The sequence below is a fragment of the Phasianus colchicus genome, chromosome 4, assembly GCF_987193195.1.
Source record: "Phasianus colchicus chromosome 4, bPhaCol1.hap1.1, whole genome shotgun sequence".
Classification (NCBI taxonomy): Eukaryota; Metazoa; Chordata; class Aves; order Galliformes; family Phasianidae; genus Phasianus; species Phasianus colchicus.
Genome location: NC_143439.1, coordinates 23,601,155 through 23,623,458, shown reverse-complemented (window position 1 = coordinate 23,623,458; position 22,304 = coordinate 23,601,155). Strand labels below are relative to the sequence as shown.

At 34.7% G+C, this 22,304-nt stretch overlaps 1 long non-coding RNA gene across 1 annotated transcript in view; it reads left to right on the top strand.

Annotated features, from left to right (window-relative positions):
* The window catches only part of LOC149918116 (uncharacterized), a 29,730-nt gene extending 24,882 nt beyond the window's left edge, over nucleotides 1-4,848 (top strand). Inside the window, exon 4 of the long non-coding RNA XR_016466390.1 lies at nucleotides 4,779-4,848. This is a non-coding gene — a long non-coding RNA (uncharacterized LOC149918116). The remainder of the gene's footprint in view (nucleotides 1-4,778) is intronic.
* The last annotated feature ends 17,456 nt before the right edge of the window (nucleotides 4,849-22,304 follow it).

The window sequence follows — 22,304 nt, the reverse complement described above, 5'->3', positions numbered from 1 at the left end:
AGGTACTTCAGAGACCTACTGGTGATAGTTATTACTATGTATTAAATAATGGGGGTAATATGAGATGCCAAAAGAATGAGAACACTCTGCTAAGCATTCAAAGCACTCATACCAACTGTATGTACCAACTGTATATGGGGCAGGGCAACTCTGGAGATAAATACAGACTGGGGGACAAGAGGTTGGAAAGCATCTCCATGGAAGAAGGTGAGTGGTAAACTTGGATTGGCTACTCTTACATTAGCAACAGATTACATAAGCAAAAAGTGACAAAGAATTTGATTTTTTTAAACATCAGAATGAAAGAATGTTACTATAGCCAATAAGAGGTGAAAAAATTATATGGAAATAAAAATCTAACCAATAGATCTAGTTTTTTATTTTACAGATTTTTGTGATTTCCTGATTAAAATTAGTTGTAGTTACTCTTATGTTTTTGTTTTAAGCCAGACACTGTAGAATAACTGTAGAATTTAAGAATTAGGTGATGGACTAATATGAAAGACTCTAAAAAGGATTCTGTCAGAGTAACAGATGTGGTGTCATGATATGTAAAAATAGAAGGGAATACACTCCAGGTGGAATTTAATATATGGGATTGAAGAATACCCTGTTATGCTGTCACTTTAAAAATGATGTTGAGAACAAATGAAAAAGATACAAAAAATTTTTGGTAGCTTTTGGTTTTTATTCTTTTAAAGATGTGTTAAAGAACATAATGAAGGTGTGGAAACTTGCTTAAAGGGGAAAGAATGTATTAATCTGTAATAGCATAACAAATAAACATTGGCGAAAACAAGACTGAAAGTTGAACAGGAATACAACCTACTTTTAGAAACATTTTTAATGTTGATGACAATTCACACCTAAAACAAGCTGCTAAAATAGACAGATTATACATTTTGGTGTGACGGTAGAAAAAAAAGATGGCATGTTTCTGAAAAGACATATTTTCTAAAAGACTTGACCGTTGCTGATTTAACAATTGTCACAAAACAAACAATTGTCACAATACAAAATGGCCTTGAACTCTAAGAAATCAGAGCACACGTTTATTCAAGTTTTCAATTATTTGAATGTGTCAATAAGTTACTCAATCTTAATATGGACTTTTGAAAGCCATTGGTGTCGGTTTCCTAAAATGTAGTAAAAGTGACCCTAACTTCAAAACATGTTTAAAAAATAAGCAACAAAAAAGCTTTTGGAAGAAATACTTGGAAAAGTATTCAAAAGAATGATGGAATAGAAAACAAAAAATGCTCTGAAATTATTGGAACCTGATCACACCTGTGTGGTGTACAAAAAAAAAAGAATAGGATAGGCTGAAAGAATAAAATCATAGAGTGTGATAGGCCCCAAGTCTACTTTTATTACTAAGAACATCCCTTTGGAAAAACTAATGTGCTGTGTAATGGCTGTGGGAGAGCTAAAAATACTTTTTATCTTTGAGCTGCTCTGTAGCATGGGGGATGTCACCTTGAAGGAAGGAAGAAAACAGCTCTTTACTTTCTAGAGCAGCAGGAAATAAGTCTTTGCTGCAGCTGCAAAATGGGCCTTTCCCAATTAAGCACAGTGTAGTTGAGGAGTAAAAGCTTTGAATAGGTTTGCTGCCAACACTTCCTAACTGGCCTTGTTCACTTTTGTGTTTAACAGTTTGCCAAACTGAATATATATTCTCAAATGGTTAGTATTTGTAACTAATGATGATTACAGGGACAGGATAAAGCTCAAGAGCTGCAGTGGAAAAGCAGTATAATGGTATATAGAGCAATCTTGTCTTGGTCTACAATATGAATCAATAGCTCTGAGAAGATTTTCATATATATATAAATATTTTCTTTCAAATATATACACTGATCTTTTTTAGAAAATCTCTGCTGGTAGTAGCCGTGCATAACTGGGAATCAAATTGAGATAAATGGTAGAGTATTGGCAGTGTTAATTGTATATGGAAATTGGTAGAAAGAGCTCACATTGTAAGCATTAAGAAAAGTAAAAAAAGTTTTGCTCATAGGATCTCTAGTTTACTTTGGTCTATGTTGAATATTTTTTTTCTTACATTTAGTATTTTGCATTTGTCTGTTTTCTGTTATTTTATAATATCAGGAATTCTCATTCAATTTCTTTCAGAGCAGTACTGAAGCTAAAAAATGCTTGCAGTATATATAAATTTTGCTGGCTTTGCTTGAGTTCAATTTTAATAAAAAGTAAATTTAGAAACATTTTCCCTTTGGATATTATCACCAGTTGGAATAAGATAATTAAATTAAATGACCGTGTACTCCCTCAAGGAAGCTGTGGTTTCCTTTCAACCAGTCTCTTAGATACTGTGACTTTACTTTATAACTAAGCAATTATTACAGCATATAAAAATGGATTTATTCCTAGATAGTGTTTTAATATAAAATATTTCAAGTCAATTTTAAGCTAATAGCAAATAAATGTATCTAAGAAAACTTATATTAAAAAAACGTATTTCTGCTGTGTTTGTATCCACTTTGACAACCTGAGGTTTTATTTAGAGAAAGTCTTTAAACAATTTGCCCGAGATGAAGTTTTCTTTCTCAGGTATGTATGAGGTTTATTGTTTTCCTGGAGGCTTATATTACTTACTTATGGCAACAGTCTAATGAGTTTATGACCTCGCCATAAGCTTCCTCACTGAAACATTACTTTTATATTTGTATGGTTAGATAAAACATGCAGTGAGGGAAAATTCTAAAAAGAACTGATTATAATTCAAAGAAATGTATCATAGATTTTATCATCTTTACTGACAATGAGAACCCATGTGTAATGATGATGTCAAAAATAATCCCTGTTAATTTGATCTCCTTTTATATTAGGCTTGACAATTCAGATCTAGTGTAACAAAATGAAAAAATCAGTGATACATATTCCAAAGTGGCAGATTAGAAACTTATCTACTTGGTTATATTATCAAACTATGACTGCTACAACCATCAGTGAATTCCTCAGTGGTATATAAGTGTTTGAAGTAGATTGTAGGCAGTAATGAAATAACCCTGAACTGATACGGCACCCATGGGCACCAATGTAAACATCTGTTTCTTTCAGTTAACTTGATGTATTAAGATTCTATTTTGTTATAAAATGTGCTTATATATATGTACATCAGTATGGATCATAATCATTTTGAAATGTCCGAATAAGTTTTCATGACATTTGTGCTTTCTCTTGTGATGTTACCTCAGAGGGCATTGAGTTTTGTATGTACTGTTTTGTTACTGATAGTAGGAGGCCTCAGAATATGTACTGGCTTGGCAAGACCATACATCTGAGATTTATCAGACAATGCCTTTATTTGCCATGGCCTGCCTGAAACTTTCGTGTTTTGTTGTTCCTATTTTTTTTGTCTGGAACAGCCATTTTTCTGATGGCCTGTGGCTATGCTCAGTTTGTTTTACTTTTGAACAAGCAATTGACAAATATAAAATGTGTAATATGGGATCAATGTGGATAAATGGTCAGAGAAGAAAGAAGAGATGTAGGCATTATCAGTAAGCACATAAGAAACCGAAGTGAGTCCTAGAGAGTGAAGGAGGAAACTAAAACCATCACAGTCTTCCCAAGAGGGTGCTGATGTTATCAGAGAAAAAGGGAGTAGGCGCTCACATTGTGTAATGATTTTTATTTTATTATTGGTTATTAAAACTCTTTCTGCAACCATGATTTTTTTTCTTGAATAACTCAGTATGAGCTGATTGTTCTTTTATAGACTGCTAAGATTTCCATAATTTTAACAATCATTGGCATTGCATATGATGTGTTTTCTTTTTGCTCCTTACATGAATTTGAGAATAACAGTAAGTCTGTATGGCACAGTCCAGAGATCTTTGAATTGTACAGGGAGTTCAATGTATCCACATAAAAAAAAATGATGTCTAATATAACATACCACAGTGGTGCTAGCTGTAGCATATGCATATCTATACCCAATTCTATACCATACTCTAATGTGTGGGACAGCAGATTTATTATGTCAGTATTCATCAGAATTTTGTCTCAAATCTATCAGGCTTGGAGAAAGTAAAGAATGGTGGAAAACAGTTTTAAAATGTCCACTCCTGTTATGGCTGCAAAAAGCCATATAAACATTGTATTGAGTCCATGAACACTGTGGAATTTATAGATGTTTTATTTACAAAACCGGCTACTATGCTTGTATTTAATATCTCAACCTAAAATTTAGCTCTTTATGGGAACTGATATCTCACTTTTTTGACTTTTTGAACTTTCTATCTAGATTGCCAATACTGGCTGAATTTTATAGTGGTAGATTTGGTAGTGGAAACACAAGTATCACAACATTTCATGTAGGCACATAAATAACTATTACAGCTAGACAAACCAACCGGCAGACAGATATAACAATGTAGTGCTCTAAACTAACATGACATCTTGAGGGAAAAAGTTCAGAAATGTTTTAAATCTGCACTGTGGGAAGGCATTTAACTCCAAATGAAAGCACAAAGGTACTTTTAAATGAGATTTTTTTTTTGTTGTTTTTAATTTCTTTTCACAGACACATCATTTTCAATGTCTTGGTGTTAAGAAATACATTACTTTAAAGGAATAACGAGTGGCAGTGTATGAGGGCTGGAACTAAGGGACTAAAGTTTCATGTGGGTTTGTGTCTTGTGGCTAAGTCCTGATTCAGGAAATTTTCTCATTAACAGATCTTAATGATGAATAAAGTAAGAGGTATTACAGATATTTTCCACATAGACAGCTTAAGGTTTTGTTTTTTTCCTGAGGTGAGCCAGTGGACTGAATACTTATTGCAGTAACAATACTCATACATAAGAAGAGACAGCTATCTGTGCAGGTAATATCTTTACACAAGCCTTAGTTTACAAAAAAAAAGTCTTTCTTCCTAAGTGGTAAAGGTAATTTGAACTTGCTATAAAAGGCATCAGTGTAAAAGTTTTCATAAGTCTATGCTACTCACTTTATGGAATGGAAAGCCTTTCTGCAAATAAATACAGTATGTTTTTAGGGAAGATGGTAGCTTAAATATCCATCAGAAATAAAACATGGAGAGTTATTATGAACAATTCATGTTTTCCAGGTGTGATATCTAGTCTCTCGCTTGAAATAACTTAGCAAAATATGTTAGATGCAATTACACATGCAGGCACTAATGGTATAAGAATGTGTGCATATATCCACATCTAAAGGGGTCTGAAGAAGGTAGCATAGGAAAAACTGGGAGATTTGTTATGGTGAACTGCAGATTGGTCATTCTTTTCTAAAGCTTCCCTTTATCAATGCCTAACTTATACCTGCTGTGTCTTTGTTGAGATTTTCTGTCAAGGTTTCACATCTTTGTCATTACACTTTATATTTATTTGTACATATAATTTTACCTAGTATCCAAGCACAGATTCCTTAGTTGCAAGAGACAAGCATCTTATTTGTATTGCTTCCCTTGGGGAAGGAAGACTCTTTTATTGCAGTCTCTCTAACTATATTTCCCTTTTTCCACAAATTTGCTCAAAGTCAGAAACCTCCTGCAGTTCAAGTATGCTCTGATGCATGCCTAGAGCTCAAACGTTCCTGTAGATATCAGAGCAATATGCAAATTTCAAGTCACTTCTGTCTCAAAATGAGAATTTTCATTTATAATTTCTCTCATGATTGTGAGGATGAGCTTCATGGGTTGGCTGAAAAGAGAAGCGGTTGCATTCAGAAGCATGAACACCTCAAAAGACACTGAAAAAAAAGGGACATGTATGTATAGTTGTATCTCCAGAGGTCTTTATGAGGGTGGAGGAAAAGGGAATAATGTCAGCATCAAGAATCTCATAAACTGAGTCTCCTGTATCCTCACAGACTTGTAAGTTCTAAAAGGAGGCTAAAATCTACCTACTCTATTCAAACTGTTCTAAGCGGGAGGTAAAGAAAAAGTCTCCTTATCCTAAAAATTGAGTTGAACTCTAAGTGCAAGAAGGCATGCAAAGAAATACTGTTAAGCTCAAGCAGAAAAGCAGATATCCACAGCTTCTTAGCTGCTTACACAAAGCCACATAGTGAAAAAGGGTTCATTTGTTAAAATCTAGGAATTCCCAATGAAGCCTTCAGTTCACCCAATGAAATAAAAATCTGTATTTCAACTTCCTCCTAAGGCAATGTAAAGGCTAAGCTCTTCAGAAGATTTAGTAAGAGGAGAAAGGAAGTTCTTCAGGAGACTTATTCATTTTCTTTCTCTTGAAACTCAGGAGTTATCTTTTCACAGCTGTAGAAGAAAATCACGATGTTGTAAATTTTGTATCCACGTTTCTTATGGTGCAAGCCTGTAAAAACTCCTATGTGTACTAGATGTCTTTATCACTGACTTCTGCTAGGTCTCTTTAACTGTATTATAAACAGTTAAATCTTGAAGAAAGACTGTCAGCTGCTGTTAATTTTTAAAGCTGCATATATGCATATATTGCATAAATGTCTAGAAGTCCCATTCATATATACTGGTTTTTCTTATTTCTTGTAAATATAATATTGCATTGGAATATTTAATCTTCTCATGCACTATGCATGAGAAATCTTTTGGTTTGTCTGTGTTATTCTTTGTGGCTACTTTATCTGAGCCTCTGTGATATTATCCCATCTCCAGGCTCATCATGACTATGTATTCTGTGCAATAAACTGCAAGAACAATTTAGCAGACCACAAACTAAAACTATTAAAAATTAATTCATTTGTTCTGCTTCTCTATATTTTTTTTTCAACACTATAATAATCAGTTTTACACAGCTTTGAAATCACATAAGAACTTGTGCTTAAATTTACTGTGTATACGAAAGCCATGACTGATTAGCTGTTTCTTCAGTCTCTAATGTGCAGTTTAATCAAACTGGGAAGCAAATTTGTGTCAGGTCCTGATCTTTCTCCTTCCAGGCCAATAATATTTCCTGGAAATATAGTTTTTAAGTACACAAAATCTGGTTTCCACTAGTTTTCATGTTGGTGTTCTCCATGCAGTGCAAAGTGATAAGTGTATTCACCAGTGTTTGGAAATTTCTGCATGTATAATATGAAGGCTGCTCTGAATGTAGTGCCTCCTGTTTCATTATGGCATCCTGCAATGTCGGAAGTGGATGTTGTTGGTATGGAAATAGAGGTTGAACCTTCCTACCACTATCCCACAATATTTTGTTGTTGTGTGGCAGATAGGCAGTCTGACAAAATGGCACTGAACATGCAAGTGCACGTGAAGGAAAAGTGTGTCACTGAATTCCTCCCTGTGGAAAAAGCACACGCTGGCATTCCTCAATACTTGCTGAACTTTTATGGAGGCCAAATGAGGAAGTGACCACAGTGAGGCTGAGAGTGGTGCATTTCAACAATGCTGCTGTCATTGCCACTGTGAAATAGTGGATTGTCTTTGCTGGTGCAGATTTTTTTACATGCGTGGTGTGGCGTGCACGCATTTGTTCATCACTGTCAAAAATGCATAACTAATTATAGTGACTTGAAAAATAGTGCTCTGTAGCTAAGTATTTGCTCTATCAAATAGCATTATTCTGTTCTTTCTATCTGCTCTAACTTCTGTAGAAACAAATACTAGAAATAATCACTTTCAGAACAACCTATATAATTGGATATACAGGCTCTGAATTAGATGGGGGTCCATGACATTGACACTTTACAATGAACAGCTGTTCTCTATGTAATTTCCAATCTGAAGTCAATACTTGGCCAGTGGGTTAACCTCATGTGCATTTTCCTGCATACAAAAAAGTAGAGAAAATATGGAATTATTACTACCATTCTAAGTGACAGAACTTAAGCCCAAAAAAACTTCAATTTATTTTGATAAAGTGCTTCCAGTTATTTTTAAGTAAATATTTGTTCTAATTCTTACTTAGTGAGCTTATACTGATATGTTTTCCATATCTAAATGAAATATGCAATTCACAAGCTTTAATACATTTCAGGATTTTTTTCCTAGCTATTAGTAAACCTTTCTATATGTAGAAAGGAATATTCATGAACTTAAAGTATAGTTACAACCACATTGCTGAGCTCTGGCTCAAATGGCTTGTTTATATCCATATTTGAGTCCTGAACTGAATTAGGTTTTCTGATTGATAATCTAGCCTTTACCATAAAAAAACCTCTGTAATGGTAGGTGTTACATATGCAAAACCTACATAAACAAGTGAAATTCAAATGTGAAAATTCTCTTATTTTGTATTGAAAAGCAATATTGCAAGAAAATTAATCACACAAAAAGATCCTAGAGAAACTGAAATTGCAGTCTAAATCCTGACTATAATTCAAGCTTTTCTGATGCACGTATGTTTCTGATTTTACATACAGACTTCATATTTACTGTTTCACTGATATTTATGAATCTAGCTATGAACATAGGTAAATGATGCTCATTTTCTGCCAGAGACTAGCTTGCACAACAGTAGTTTTTTAAGCCTCGCCCTATCATAATCTTCATATCTTCAATATCCTCTTCATTCCCTTCTTCAAAACTGCCATAGTAGCTTGTGGTAGCAAAGGTAATGGGAGGATGGTTGGACTAGATCGTTTCCATCCTTGTGATTCTATGATTCTATGATTAAGTTTAGCTGGTAGTTTTCTCATTTCTCTCATTGACTTCTGTAGAACTCTAAAATGGAATTCCTCTGAGCCCGGAGCTTATGTTGCTTTGTATAGCTGCAATTGCCTAATTATCTACTATATGTAAAATTGCAAAATGGGAAGAACTTTTAAAATTTTCCTGCCTCCTTTTGGGTGTTGGTTTCTAGCCTCTTCTTGTTGTTATGTGTGATGTTATGTTTATCCATCTCCAACACCAGAATATACCTTTACTCCTCTTTTTCTGTTTGCTTTCTATGGGTATGTAAATAGAAGAATATTTTACAGTATATCTTGTTTTATCCTGCTATCTTTATTTTATTAGGTGCTTTTCTGCAAACTTACTTATTAATTTTCTATAGACTCTCATAGATGTCTGTACACCATTCATTGTTTTCTTTCTTTGGGCCTTTAGATGTTCAACAAAGCAAATCTTTTTCTCTATACACTCTTTAATTTGTGTTATTTATACCCATTCTTTGCTTTATTTCTGATGTATTTTTACTAAGTGTCATTATTATGCATGCATCGTTTTTCTTTACTAAGTGTGTCTTCCATGCGTCGTCCACCCAGATTGACTTAAGGAAGCTTCTTTTATTTTTCCTTTTTTTATTTTGATTACAAGCACGGAAATCTTACCTTCTTTCACAGATTTTCTTTTGCTTTTATATCTTCAATCATATTCTCTGTATTATTTCCTATCAAGAAAATTACTGTGGTGTTATTTGTTTTCAGAATTGAATTTGAATGCTGCTTCGTATTATACATGTGTGTCTATCTGTTCCTACAATCTCATTACTGCACTTAATGTACTCCCAGCTTTACCTAGGTAATAAAAATCTCCTTCTTCTTAGTACTTTGGCCTCTTTATACTTTTATTTGCTCAGTCAGTTTATAGTCTACTTGCCCTTTCTTTGTTGAGGAATTATAATAGGTTTCTGTAACTACAATAGTTTGCTCTTTGGAACATCTTCAGTCTCAGCTCATAAAGACTTCAGCTGATACAGTTTCCACCTAGCCTAATAGTTGTAAGTAGATCTAATAAAGACACATATTGTTAGCAAAATACATGTCTTCTGCTGTTTGCATTATACCTTTATGCACGTGATAGAGATAAAATGCTACGGTAACCCAAGATTAACTTGCTTCTCTGTTTGCTGAAATCTGACAAAAGGTATATTGCAATACATCCCAATGTCAAGGAGATTGATACTGACCCATTCTTCATTATTCTTTGGAAAAACATTATTCTGATCACTTCAAAAGAAATGAAGAATTTATACTGAGTTGGGCATGGACATCCCTTTGAAGAAAGAAAACTGTCTGAAGAAGAAACAGTCTTGAGTCAGAAAGAGTGTGATATTTTAAAGAGCATTAAAATCAAGTGTAGATATTCAGTATCATTCTTTGGTATTACACACCTGAAGTTTAAGATCACAACATGAATCTCTCAGGGGAGCATTGTTATGCAGTCTAATACTTGTTCAGTAATTCTGCTGTAAAACTACTTTCTTTCATATTTCTGCTGAATTTCTTTTGTACTACTTGTGGGAGAGGTTTATCTTTGAGCTTGTGTGTTAACTTGTCTGCAAAGAATGTTCTGATATAAGATTTATTAATTTCCAGATTGTAAAGGTTTTTGCACTAATAATTCAAAACCATTCATAGTGAAACAAAATGCCCACCATCCTCTGTCACAGAACCTTTCCCCAACCCACACCTGACCCTCCCCTGACACAGCTCCATGCTGTTCCTTTGGGTCCTGTTGCTGTCACCACAGTAGAGGTCAGGGCTGCCTCTCCACTCCCTGTGAGGAGCTGTAGGCAGCCATGAGTCCTCCTCTTGCCTCCTCTGCTCTGGGTGAGTAAACCAACGGTTCTCAGCTGCTCCTGATGTGTCTTGCACTCTGGACTTTTGTCTGTCTTTGTTGCCCTCCTTTGGGTGCTCTATTGCTAAGTCACAGCCTGAACCAGTGATTGAGCACCTGGTGAAGGAGCAGTGCCCTGAGAATACAGTGAAAGCAATTTACCTGTGCAACCAGAAGGAGTGGAACCTGGTTTCCCCCCCTCCCTAAGCCTCATTTAAGGGCTGGCTGCCACAAGGGAAGCATCTCTAACTAGGAAGTCAATTATTTTCTCTTTCCAGAATTACATTTTACCTGTTATGGCGATCATTGCTTGGCTGTTTTAGAAATTGAGCAGAGTGTTATATAACTTTAGAGACAATGCTTTGGTATTTTGTTTCTGAAACTGTCCTGTTTTCTTTAAAATTTTTCAAAGTATGTATACGTTAATTGCTGTCCCTGAACTTGACACTCTCTTTGATATGTGTCGTTATTTACATATAATTTATTTTAATACTGTATTCTTTGCAACGGTCTTTCCTTTCCTCAATAGCACCCTCTAAAAGTAATACTTGTCTAAAGAACCTCAACAGTGTGCCTCAACACACATGTTGTGTCCAGTGCACTCAGTTTTATTTGTAATAAAACAAAAAAAAATTGTTTAATGTATTTTTTTCTTATTTTCTTTAGGGCATATTTGCTAGTCTTAAAACATTATGATTTTTCAATCTAATACTTTATAGATTTTTAAGTACCCTTAGTTGTTGTGCACTAAAATCATTGTTTAAAATGTTAACTGTGCTATTTTTCAAGGCAGGAATTTTTGTGCTAGTTTTTGTTCATAATGGTAGAACTAACTTTGCTTGCTGAAACATTTTCTGATGTAGCAGACCATACACTGTGCAGATGGTGGAATGAGGGAAACTGATAATAATCTCAAGAGACGCTAGAGTATGTCTATAATATGTGTGCTCTGTTGTGAAGAAATCCCAGAGCTCTGAATGAGATGATTTTGGATCTGGGAGCACTATGTCATGTGTGAGGTAATTGAGGACCCAAGCTTGGCATCACTGGATGTCATGTCGTTATATTACTATGCTTGGCATTAATGCAGGCATCTCTAACAAAGCACTGCTATGAAGCATCTGTTCTTAATTTCCTATCCATTTTTAATCTGTGGGATTAATGCTGCATACTGAGGAATTACTGTGTGGGCTGTGTTCCATATAACTAGGGGGTAATCTAGATTGGCGTCAGTGGATGTATGTTTCAAAACTTTAAATAAACATCATAGAAACACAGTTTTCTCTAGGAATAACTGCTGTAGAAGTTTACAACTGCTGAATTCTGAAGTTGGTTGTTTAAAGGAATGGCTTATGAAGGGGCATGTCTCTGCCCACCACAGACCTCACAGCTGCTGGACAAGCCAAAAGCTGGACCTTTACCATCAGGAGGCCTTCTCGGAGTCTGTGGAACTTGGCTCCCAGGCCACAGTTAAGATTCAAACCTCTCTCAGCTGCCAGTCATACAGATCCAATCACAATGTTTCAAGCAAATGCATATATTATTTTCTTTGCTTTTATTTAATCAACATCAGTAAATTCCTGGAACTGGAGGGTGGCTGGTAATGGTCAGTGGTCAAATTCATAATTATGCATGCATTACCTGAGTAATTATTTGCTTTTTCTTTCCACATGTAGTTTGAAGAAACAATCCCAGTATCTCTGAGCATGAATAATTATTAGTTAAGGACTTAATAAAAGATTTGTGTAAATACATTCTAGCCTGTCACTCTGTGGACAACGTATTGCTTTCATTTTTTGGGTACAATTTGTAATAAATTAAGTCCATGCTTCTGATTTGTAGATTAATATTTTCAAAACAGTAGGATAACCATTAGTATGAGCATATAGTGGTAGTACACATTTTGATTGTATCTAGTAACTTTTTGTCTAAAATTTCTCTTCAGCACGGCTGGAGAAGAGTTTGATGCCAGAAATTTCAATGTAACAATGATTCTTTTCATTATACTGTCAATTTATTATTATTTTTTAAAATTGGAGATATTTCTTCATTTTACATCAGGGGAAGGTCTGCCCTATTAGCCCTTCCTTTATTTTTTTCTTTGAAATCAGCCATCTGCTTCAAACAGAAGATGTCAGGAACAATTACTATGCTGCAGTAAAGTGTTTTCTTAAGTACTCCAGATTTATTTTTGTTACAGCTAATCATAAAAAGAAATGTGTAGGAGCTAAATCAAATAGAGAGGAAATCAGAGGCAGTAAGTATTTTAAAGTGTTGGATAATATGGTGAAGTTGACATTCAGGTTGTATACACTTGTTGGTATCCACATATTGTAAAACATTACAATTTATACTCTCACAAACTGCACATGTTATAAAAGCATAACGATATTTTTCTTTCATGGTTCTATTGACATGAGAAAAATACTTCAGATTCCCTATCAGAGCCTAGAGTGTCATCAAATGTTACTGTTATAAAACACACCTCTGTGCAGAGCAATGGAATATACTTTAGTTTATGCTCACATTTTTTTTTTTTACAGTGCATGAAGAAAACTTATGTTCGTTATTCATAGCTGGTATATCTTAGTGGATCTTTGTCTTCAGACTCATTATCATGGATGCTGCCATTTGTAGTACACTGCCTTGGCCACTGGTGCTGAATGAAGGGTCTGAGGCTGGCATCTGCTGGCCAATGTTTTGTCATGTAATGTAGAGGTTTCTAGCAATCTATATAACAGATACAGTTGCACCACAAACTAGAAGGTGGACGGTGCTCTTATATTCCTTATATTCCTTTCTTATAATTTTATATCCATCACATGTTCCATTTTTACCACACAAATCACATGAGAATGTGCTACGAATGTGCTACCTGGTTTATGTGACACAGAAAAATAAGTCTTCACCTAAAAAATATTTAATTTTTCAATTGTTAATATTCATTGAAATTGTCTGACACAACTCTCTATGTGATCATAATTCTCTTCAGTAGAGTATGATTTCTTGTGATAACTATCTGTGCTCTGCTCCTATTTCCTGTCCTCTCTCCTTCTTTCTCTTTCTCCTTTCAGATAAAGCAGCTTAACTTTCTGGTAGGATAAGTGAAAGGTAATCTCACTCCTAGGATCATTTTGTTTGATTTTGTCACTTTTTTATTTATTTATTTTTTCTCATGTATCCTCAAGTGAAATAAATAGACGACTAGCTGACAGGTCAAAAAGATATATCTAATTAGTGATCAGTAATTCTCAAATGTTTTAAGCAAGGCTTCAGCATCTGTTTGGTCAAGTTCCAAGTCTACTTCAGCAAGTTCAGAAGTCGTCAGTTGTATCCTCTCTCATTTATCTCAGCAGTTTTGGGGAGCTCACTGCTGAAGTAGGATGTGTTGAAGTTTAAGATTAATTGTCTTTTTCTTATTGTCTTTATTCTCCTCTTCAATCATTTGATCTCTCAAAGATGTCTAGAGATGCATTCTGATCTTCCATTTTTAAGATGGATGTGGCTATCTGGAAAATGCATCATTTGTGCATTTAGGAGACGGTTAAGTAGCATGCATTGTTCAGCCTATGTGGATAGAAGTCCAGGAAGTCATAGCATGGTTAAAATTCAGGCATAGCATTCCGTCCCTTTCCCCTGATGCTCCTATTAATTTCAGAGCAACTTCTATCATGACAACATAAGCATTTCAAAATGCTGTTAGGTTTCCATTATTGCTCTCTCTAAGGAAAGTAAGGCACACTTTGAGTCTATGTGCATTTCATGAAAATGAGTGATTGTAAAAGACTGTATCAAAATGACCTTGGCAGATGTCAACACCAGCATTGCTGATGCATTTAAGTGTCTTTTCTAAGTGGGAGTCATCAGCTATGCAATTATCCAGTAGTCAAGGAAGAAATTTTTTTCATGCTAAGTGAATGATATAAAACTTGCAGAACTTGACTATGTGGTTACAAGGTTATCTTGCCATTATTCTGCAGATCTCTGATGACAAATCCTGCATACATTTTTTGTTAAGCTTCACTGTGGAATTTTTATCAAAAATATAGGAAAGGTAAAAGTTGGATGCTGTCATCTTGACGATATTTTAAAATACAGTAAAAACAACTAATTGAATGTAGAAACATAATGTGTATATTTATTTTAATGGAATACATAACATAGACAATAAAGAAAATGAATACAAATTCTTGTTTGAGAGTATCTTCTGTATGTTTAAAGATGTTCACAAATCACTTTTTTTTTCTTACTTAAAGACGAGTTAGCTTAAAAAATGTTTTTAAGTTGAATTTCTCTATATAAAGCATGAAAACTACATTCATCCTAACGCATCCAAGCCAATTCTATCTATAAATCATTAGGTATCTCAAAAGACTAGTCTGTCTTATATTTATTGAATATCTTTATTCCTCTATAATCAGGATATTTTAAGACTTTATAAACTCTTACTGGCACATTACCTGTATGAAATATTAAACGTGGAATTTTTCTTTCTAGTATTTTCTTTTATCCTGGCTTAAATAACCACAGCTTGAGCAGCTTCTTTTTTGTGAATGTATATATGTTTATTTAAATCACTTGTTATCCATTATTAACACTACTACAGGGGTAAGAACTCAGCCTTATCTGAGATTGTGCTACTTTGTTATAAAGAGAAGTCGGTGAATGCAGTCTGCTATTATCCTAAGACTATTATTTATCATGATGCAAAAAAGTGTTATTACTATAAATTAATTTCAGCCATCACAGATTTTTGTAACACAGAGTTTGCACGGTATGTCAAACTCTGACCCCAAGACCAGAAGAAACATGGGTCATGAGTCAGGTGAATTAGCAAACTTGTATGAAATTCCACTTAGCAGGTGTCAGCAGTACAAGCAGTTTCCTCTCATGAACAGGACTATTAGATGTACTATCATAAAATCACTCTCTAAACAGTTATTTCTGAATGTCTTAATATCCCTACGCATTATGTCAGAAGCTATGGCAACAACAACTCTAAACATACGGAAAGTTTATCAATGGATTTCTGTGTAATTTAGGAGCTTTTAAGGAGCTGAGTTGAAATAATTGCTTGTCATCTAACTGCTTACTTAAAATTTAGTGTTTGATGTCTGCTGGGATAAAGGGATGGACTGCATATGTTGTTGGCAAGAATGTGGAATGTGTATGAGCTAGAAGTGAACTAGAGATGAGTGATAAGACTGGAAAAAAATGCTGCTAATCCTCAGTTTCAGAACTGGCTTTTTTTTTTTTTTTTTTTAAATTGAGCATGCTGATAACCTCTTTTTTTCCTGCTTGTTTCAAAGTAGTATTGTTTTACAGATGAAAACAACTAAGAAACAGCTGCATGTTTTTAATACTGAGCTTTGCAAATTGGCACTGTTATTGTTATGCAACTAATATTGATAATTATGGATAGATAAATACAGCATGAATTCCTTAATGCTACTTTAGTCAGTAGCTTCCAAAAGAGGACTTTAAGTATCTAAAATGAAAAAAAGTTTAACACAGCATACTAGACTAATACCCAAATCTTAGGTTCAATCAAGAGCAGTTTGAAGCACAGGTGAATAAAATGTGTTTAAGGTATAAAGTCAAACTCAGCCTATACCTGTTATACTCGGTGCTGAAAGATCCCTGAATAACTCCATGAAGATGTGGAAACAATTAAAAAAAGAAACAATTAGTGGCTATACATATGCAACAAATGTATTAGCCTACATGAAGGGAATATATGTAACTCCTGTGAAGGGAAAATTTGCTTCTTGCAGAGTTTAAAGACTGTGTATCAAAGTGGTCCAGTTAATACAGCGTACTGGATTTCTTCACAATACATATCTCACAAAAGACTTAAGGAATGACAGTCATTTCAGAAGATCCTTTCATAGGTAAGTAATTATTTAGATTAAATAGTTAAAAACTTGTCTAAAGGACAAGAAAATGACTTTCTTGAAAGGGTGGGTATCACAGTGAATTTTTGCAAAACCTATACTGTTGAAAACAGTGAAAATGACCCCAGAAAGGAAGAGAATAGTGAGATGGGATTATGTGCTGTTGATACAAAGTTATTCATAGCAACGATGGTGAGAAAGCACTCAATAATTACAGACGGACATTATGAAGCTGAAGCTGAGTAACTAGCTAGCAAAAGAGTTCATAAAAATCATTGTAGGCAAATATCAAGTGATGCTTATGTAGGGGGAAAAATAATCTTAATTTTGCACAAAAAATGATGAACTCTTACGTGACTATTACCATTCAAGACTGAGATTTTGTAGTAGATTGTCTCATCAAAATATCAGCTCAGTACTCAATAGCAATCCAAAAAGCATGCCAAATTAGTAATTACTGGGGAAAAAATAGAAATCAGTCAAAGAATCTTATTATCCTACTAATCGTATCCTTCATACTGTGGTCCATACTGGTCCCCTCATCTCAAATAGATTATTTTGCAATTTGAAAGACTGCAGAACAAGGACAGAATAAGAGTGTCAGAAGCATAGTAAAGCTGCCATTTTAGAATGCTTTTGTAGAGATAGGACTGTCAATTTAGGGGAGAAAAAGGATCACGAAGAAGGTACATTCTAGAGATGTTTCACATTCTGAATGGTGAGAAGGCAACAAGTGATTTATTCATTATTCACTCTAATGTGAGAATAAAGGGCCTCCAAAAGCCTACCTAAATATACACCTAAGAAGATATTTTTCACTCACTGGACAGCAGACATGTAGAATTTCTTGCTGAAAGCTATTTTACATGTAGTCAGGTGCAGAGGAGGAAAGATTAAAGCTTGGAAAAGAAGTAAAAGTTTGGACTGCTTGACAGATTTAACACAGTAAGCTCAGGAAATTTTTGAAGCTAAGCATATTTCATAAAATCATAGAATGGCTTGGGTTGGAAGGGACCTCAAAGATCATCTAGTTACAACCTCCTGCTTCAGGGAGGGTTCCCATCCACTAAAACAGGCACTAGAAAAGGGCCCCATCCAGCATGGCCTTGAATGCCTCCAGGAATGGGGTATTCACATCTTCTCTGGTCAGCCTGTTTCAATGCCTCACCATCTTAGTAAAAAATTCCCCCCCTCACATCTAAGTCGTCCATACTTTAGTTTAAAAAGTTGATTTTCCTCCTATTTTAAGCTCCCTGTAAATACTGAAAGGTCACAGTGAGGCCTCCCCAGGGCGTTCTCTTCTCCAGGCTAAACAAGATCAGGTTCCTCAACATTTCTTCATAGGAAAGGTGCTCCAGCCCTCTGATCATCTTAATGGCCCTCCTCTGATCCATTCCAAGATCTTCCAGTCTTTCTTTTGCTGGGGCCCTAAGTCTGGATGCAGTGTTCCAGATGGGGCCCTCACAAGGACTGAGAAGGAGGAGGCAATCGCCTCCCTCTCCCTGCTGGCCACTCCTTTTTTAATGGAGTCCTGGTTATAGTTGGGTTTCCAGGCTACAAGCACTCACTGCTAGCTCATGTCCAGCTGCTCATCCACTAGGACCCCCAAGTCCTTCTCTGCAGGGCTGCTCTTGAGGAGTTCTTCTCCCAGTCCGTATAAATACCTGGGATTGCCCTGACCCAAGTGCAACACCTTGCACTTGACCTTATTGAATCATATTCTCAGCTAATAGGCTTGAAATATACATGAGGGTTTCAACTTCAACTCTTAAGCTGCAGGTAGATTTTCATTGAGATCAATAGCAGATAGGCTTGCTCATCATCTTAGGGCTGGGGTCAAGTTTTCACCACTACAAAAAAATGCTGCTTGTTTTTTACTACAAAAACATAATTACTAACAGATTACAATTACAAAATACTATGAGTAGATTAATGCACAATACAATTACTGATCAAAAACTGAGGAAATAAACTAATAAAGATGCAAAAAGGCAGTGTTAGGACAACATTATGCAGTGACGTCAAATTTTCAGACAATATAGTCACACGTGTATGCTCTAGAGAAAAGCCAAGCAACATGTGTGGAACATATACTAGAATGAAATGCTAACAAGCATAGCAAGGATGAAGAGAGACACGTGATTTTTTTTCCTGTAATACAAACTGTTCCATATGAGTGTGCACATTCTCAAGATGGCTTCTCTCTTATATCTTTGATCTTTTTTTACATATCTGTCAAATCAATTTGAGTTACGTTAACTGCTCAGTCAAAAATGAAAACTCATAACTTATGCATAAAGTCACAAACTCTCTGTGGATAACATAAACAAAATGGTATAGAAATCATTATGAGCAGAACCTCAAAATGCAAGATGAGAAACAACTTTGCTGGTATAAATTCACTTGCATTAATTTGTTTTATTGAAGAATTAAATGCAGGGAATTAAAGACCTGCCAATTTTTCAATTAGGAATAATTGCAAAGCAATCTTTAGTGAAATTTAAGGAAGAGAAAGAAAAAGAGCAGTATGGCTACCATGAAAACATAAGAACAGAAATTGAAAAAGACTTCTTAGCATACAATTTTTAAACCTGAATGCTACACTGGCAGTTCAATATGATTGGTTTAAATGAAAACATTACTAGAATGTTTCACTTTGCTGCCTTTAAAAGTGCAGTATAATGGAAGTTCACACAATTTTGTGCATAAATTCTTACACTAAATCAAAGTTTACAACTTTGCAGACTTAACAGTTTTAAATAGCTTGCATATAATAAATACCTACAGAATTTTAAAAAAAGTTTATTATGAATTAATTTATGCATATGCACATGCATAGGTGTTCTATGTCTTTACTACAGTAAACAAAGGCAAATGAGTCACTTTTCAGGAAGTGATGTTCCTGAGTGTTACAAATGTTATGATAATTTTGTGAAAATATTGATGTGTCAGGTACAAAAAAATTCAAAAGAAAAATTTTTGAATTTGGAGACCAGATTAATTACATTTTCAAATGTTTCTCAACTGTTACAACACACCAATTTTTAATTTGTTTTGTTAGAGGTTTAAATAAATTTAGTAATACTGAGACAATTTTATTGAATATGGCTTAGTAATTATTTATAAATATCTGCCAATTGATTATAAGCGTGAACCAGTCTGGAAAGGAGAAATTTTTTCTGATGTGGAAAGATGGTCACCTGAATTATGGGAACTAGACTACCTGCTAAATGTGTGAGTTTATAGAGGCTTCAGAAAAGTGTTTTTGTCCTCTTTGTTTTTAAGAACCACTGTCTCTGAAAAAAGAAAAACAAAAAACAGAAAACAAAAAAACAAACAGACAAAAAACCCCAATAGTAGAAAATGGGTCTGTTGAGATTTGAGACAAAATGTTGGAGATTTCTCCTCCATTCTGTGTCTAGCCAAAATCTTCGATGTGAATTTGACCAACTCACCCTATTGCTTTAAACCCAAATTTTCTATCTCCCTATCTGTTATTAAATCTTTGACCCTCAGTTCTTTGGGGAACTTTGGAAATCTTGGTCAAGATTTCTATATGCTAACCTAAACAGTGCTTTGTCTTGATTCAAGTTTATGTCAGGTTTGATTTCAATCTATATCTTTCTATACCTATTATAAAAACTTTATACCAAGTGGATGGCATGCATTTTTTCTTATTTACTGAACTATAGGTGTCTTTTTTACAGAAACACAGAGAAGCTATTCCTTTTTCTTTTCATCCACGAACACAGGTATTGCCTTTTTGTTTGTGCCTTAAGTTTTACAATGGGTGCTCTAATGATAAAGATAATATATTTAGTATGATCACAAGCATAATCTCCAATTTGTTTGGGGCCAAAACCTTGCAGAAAGTGGCTGATGTAGCAATGGTTGAGAGAGACTGGGCCATTTCATGAACTTTTTATAAAACAAAGAGGTATTGAATATGGAGCAAAAATTGAGAGAAATTCTACCATTGCTACAAGCAATGTGACTGCTGCCTTATCCTTTTAATAACATTTTCTTAACTCTGCTAATTCTGTAAAGTGCAATATGGTATAAATAGTGATTTATTTCTACATGGCAATAAGCTGTATCAATAAGATATATCAAATTAATTTCTTCCTTGCTGTTATGGAAAACCTTGTCATGACTCTTGAGCTAAGGAGTTCGATTTTGCATTTAAATCAGGTATTGATCATCTTGCTATCTTTGAGAAATACTACATGTTCTTCACAAAATTACATTTATTCTTTGGGCACAGAGTTGATGTGTGAAGTCATTAATTAACTTACATTAATTACGTGCTAGATACTGTGAGGAGTTTAGCAACTTTGTCCATCATTTCTTTGTCACTATAGGTTTCAGCAAAACAATGGAGACACCTTCTATGTATATGTTAAAATGGGTTGAAGTCTCATACAGATTCTGCCAGAATTGTAATCAATCATAGAATGGCTAAGGCTGTAAGGGATCTTAATGTTCATCTAGTTCCAACTTCCTCGCCACCGTATAGATCAGGTAATTAGCTTATTAATAGTGTTTATTGTATTTGTAGTCATTGTAGTCAACAGATAATATATTCTGAACAATGGCTCAGCAAATTGTTAGGTCTATCAGAAGAAGAAGTGCAAACAAGTATTTAATTCCCTTCTAGAAAGCAGACTGGCAACATAGATGGGGCTCTCCCTGAGGTAGAAATACTGTAGCCTTCTGTACTCTCTTCTCCAGGCTTTGCAGCCTGGCATCACTCATCAAGTAAAGGAAAAGAGAGCCCAGCAAGTCCAGAGCTTGGCTTCTGTTATCATTTTAAACAGGGAGACAGACTGGCAAAACAAAGATCAGATTCAGCTCATTTTTCTCTGCTTAGGCAGCCAGCTCTCACATAAAACAGTCTGCTTGTTTTCTGCTGGCACTTATGAATCTGTCCTTAAAATGAACAATAATAATTCTAAAATACTTATTTTTAATACCTTTTTATTTCACTTGGTTAAGGACAGCATACAGTAGCATCCATTTTGAATTTCTTTTTAAGTCCTCTTGGAAAGAAAAAAGAGTGCTAAGGCAGGATAAATATGAATAATTTAACGACATAAAACTTTACAGGAATTTTGTAATTATTTCCATAGTAAGGATTCAAGGCTTTCAAATTAAAGTTAATATACCTTTACAAGAATTCTAATCATTTTAAAATCAGAAGTGTGAGATTAAAGTCACCACACAGTCTTAATTTGGTCCAGCAATGATACCTAGTGAGAAAAAATTTATCTATATAATAAAAAATATGCTATTAAATACCAGCTAAATCTAATCTGCGGTTTCCAACTTTAAAATGTATTTTTCCTAACTATATGCTTATTAGCTCGTGTCACTATAAAGCTGGTAAGGTTATTGCGTGTAGCATCTTAATATATATTTTATCTGGGAGTTACATACATAATTCATCTTTATTGAAATAGTTTATTAATATGTCCAAGGTGAATCAGTTGACCCTGAAATCCACGGTTTTAGGCCTTCTAAATGAAACTAGCAGGACTGTTCATTTGGTGCTATTAATGAAGCCAGTGTTACAAAGATCAGAATTAGCCCATCAAGTGTGCACTGTTTTTGCACAGAGTTTTTGTCTCTCTTTCTGTGTCTTGCTGTCCCTCCTTCTCTACCGGTGGAGGTCTGGTGTGGGTAGTAAGGTCAAAACGGGACAGTAATGTCTAGCAGGACAAGGTAGAGCTTGCTGCTGAGAAATATAATGTTTTCATAGCTCTCAATATATACTTATTTATAAATCATTTTTGAAAACTCCTTACTTTTCATCTGTCAAGGGTTTAACATAGAATATCTATAGATATGAGAAAGCCAAATAATTTGCCAGTTTAGGTTGAATATCAGGGAGAACTTCTTTACAGAAAGGGTTGTTAAGCACTGGAATAGGC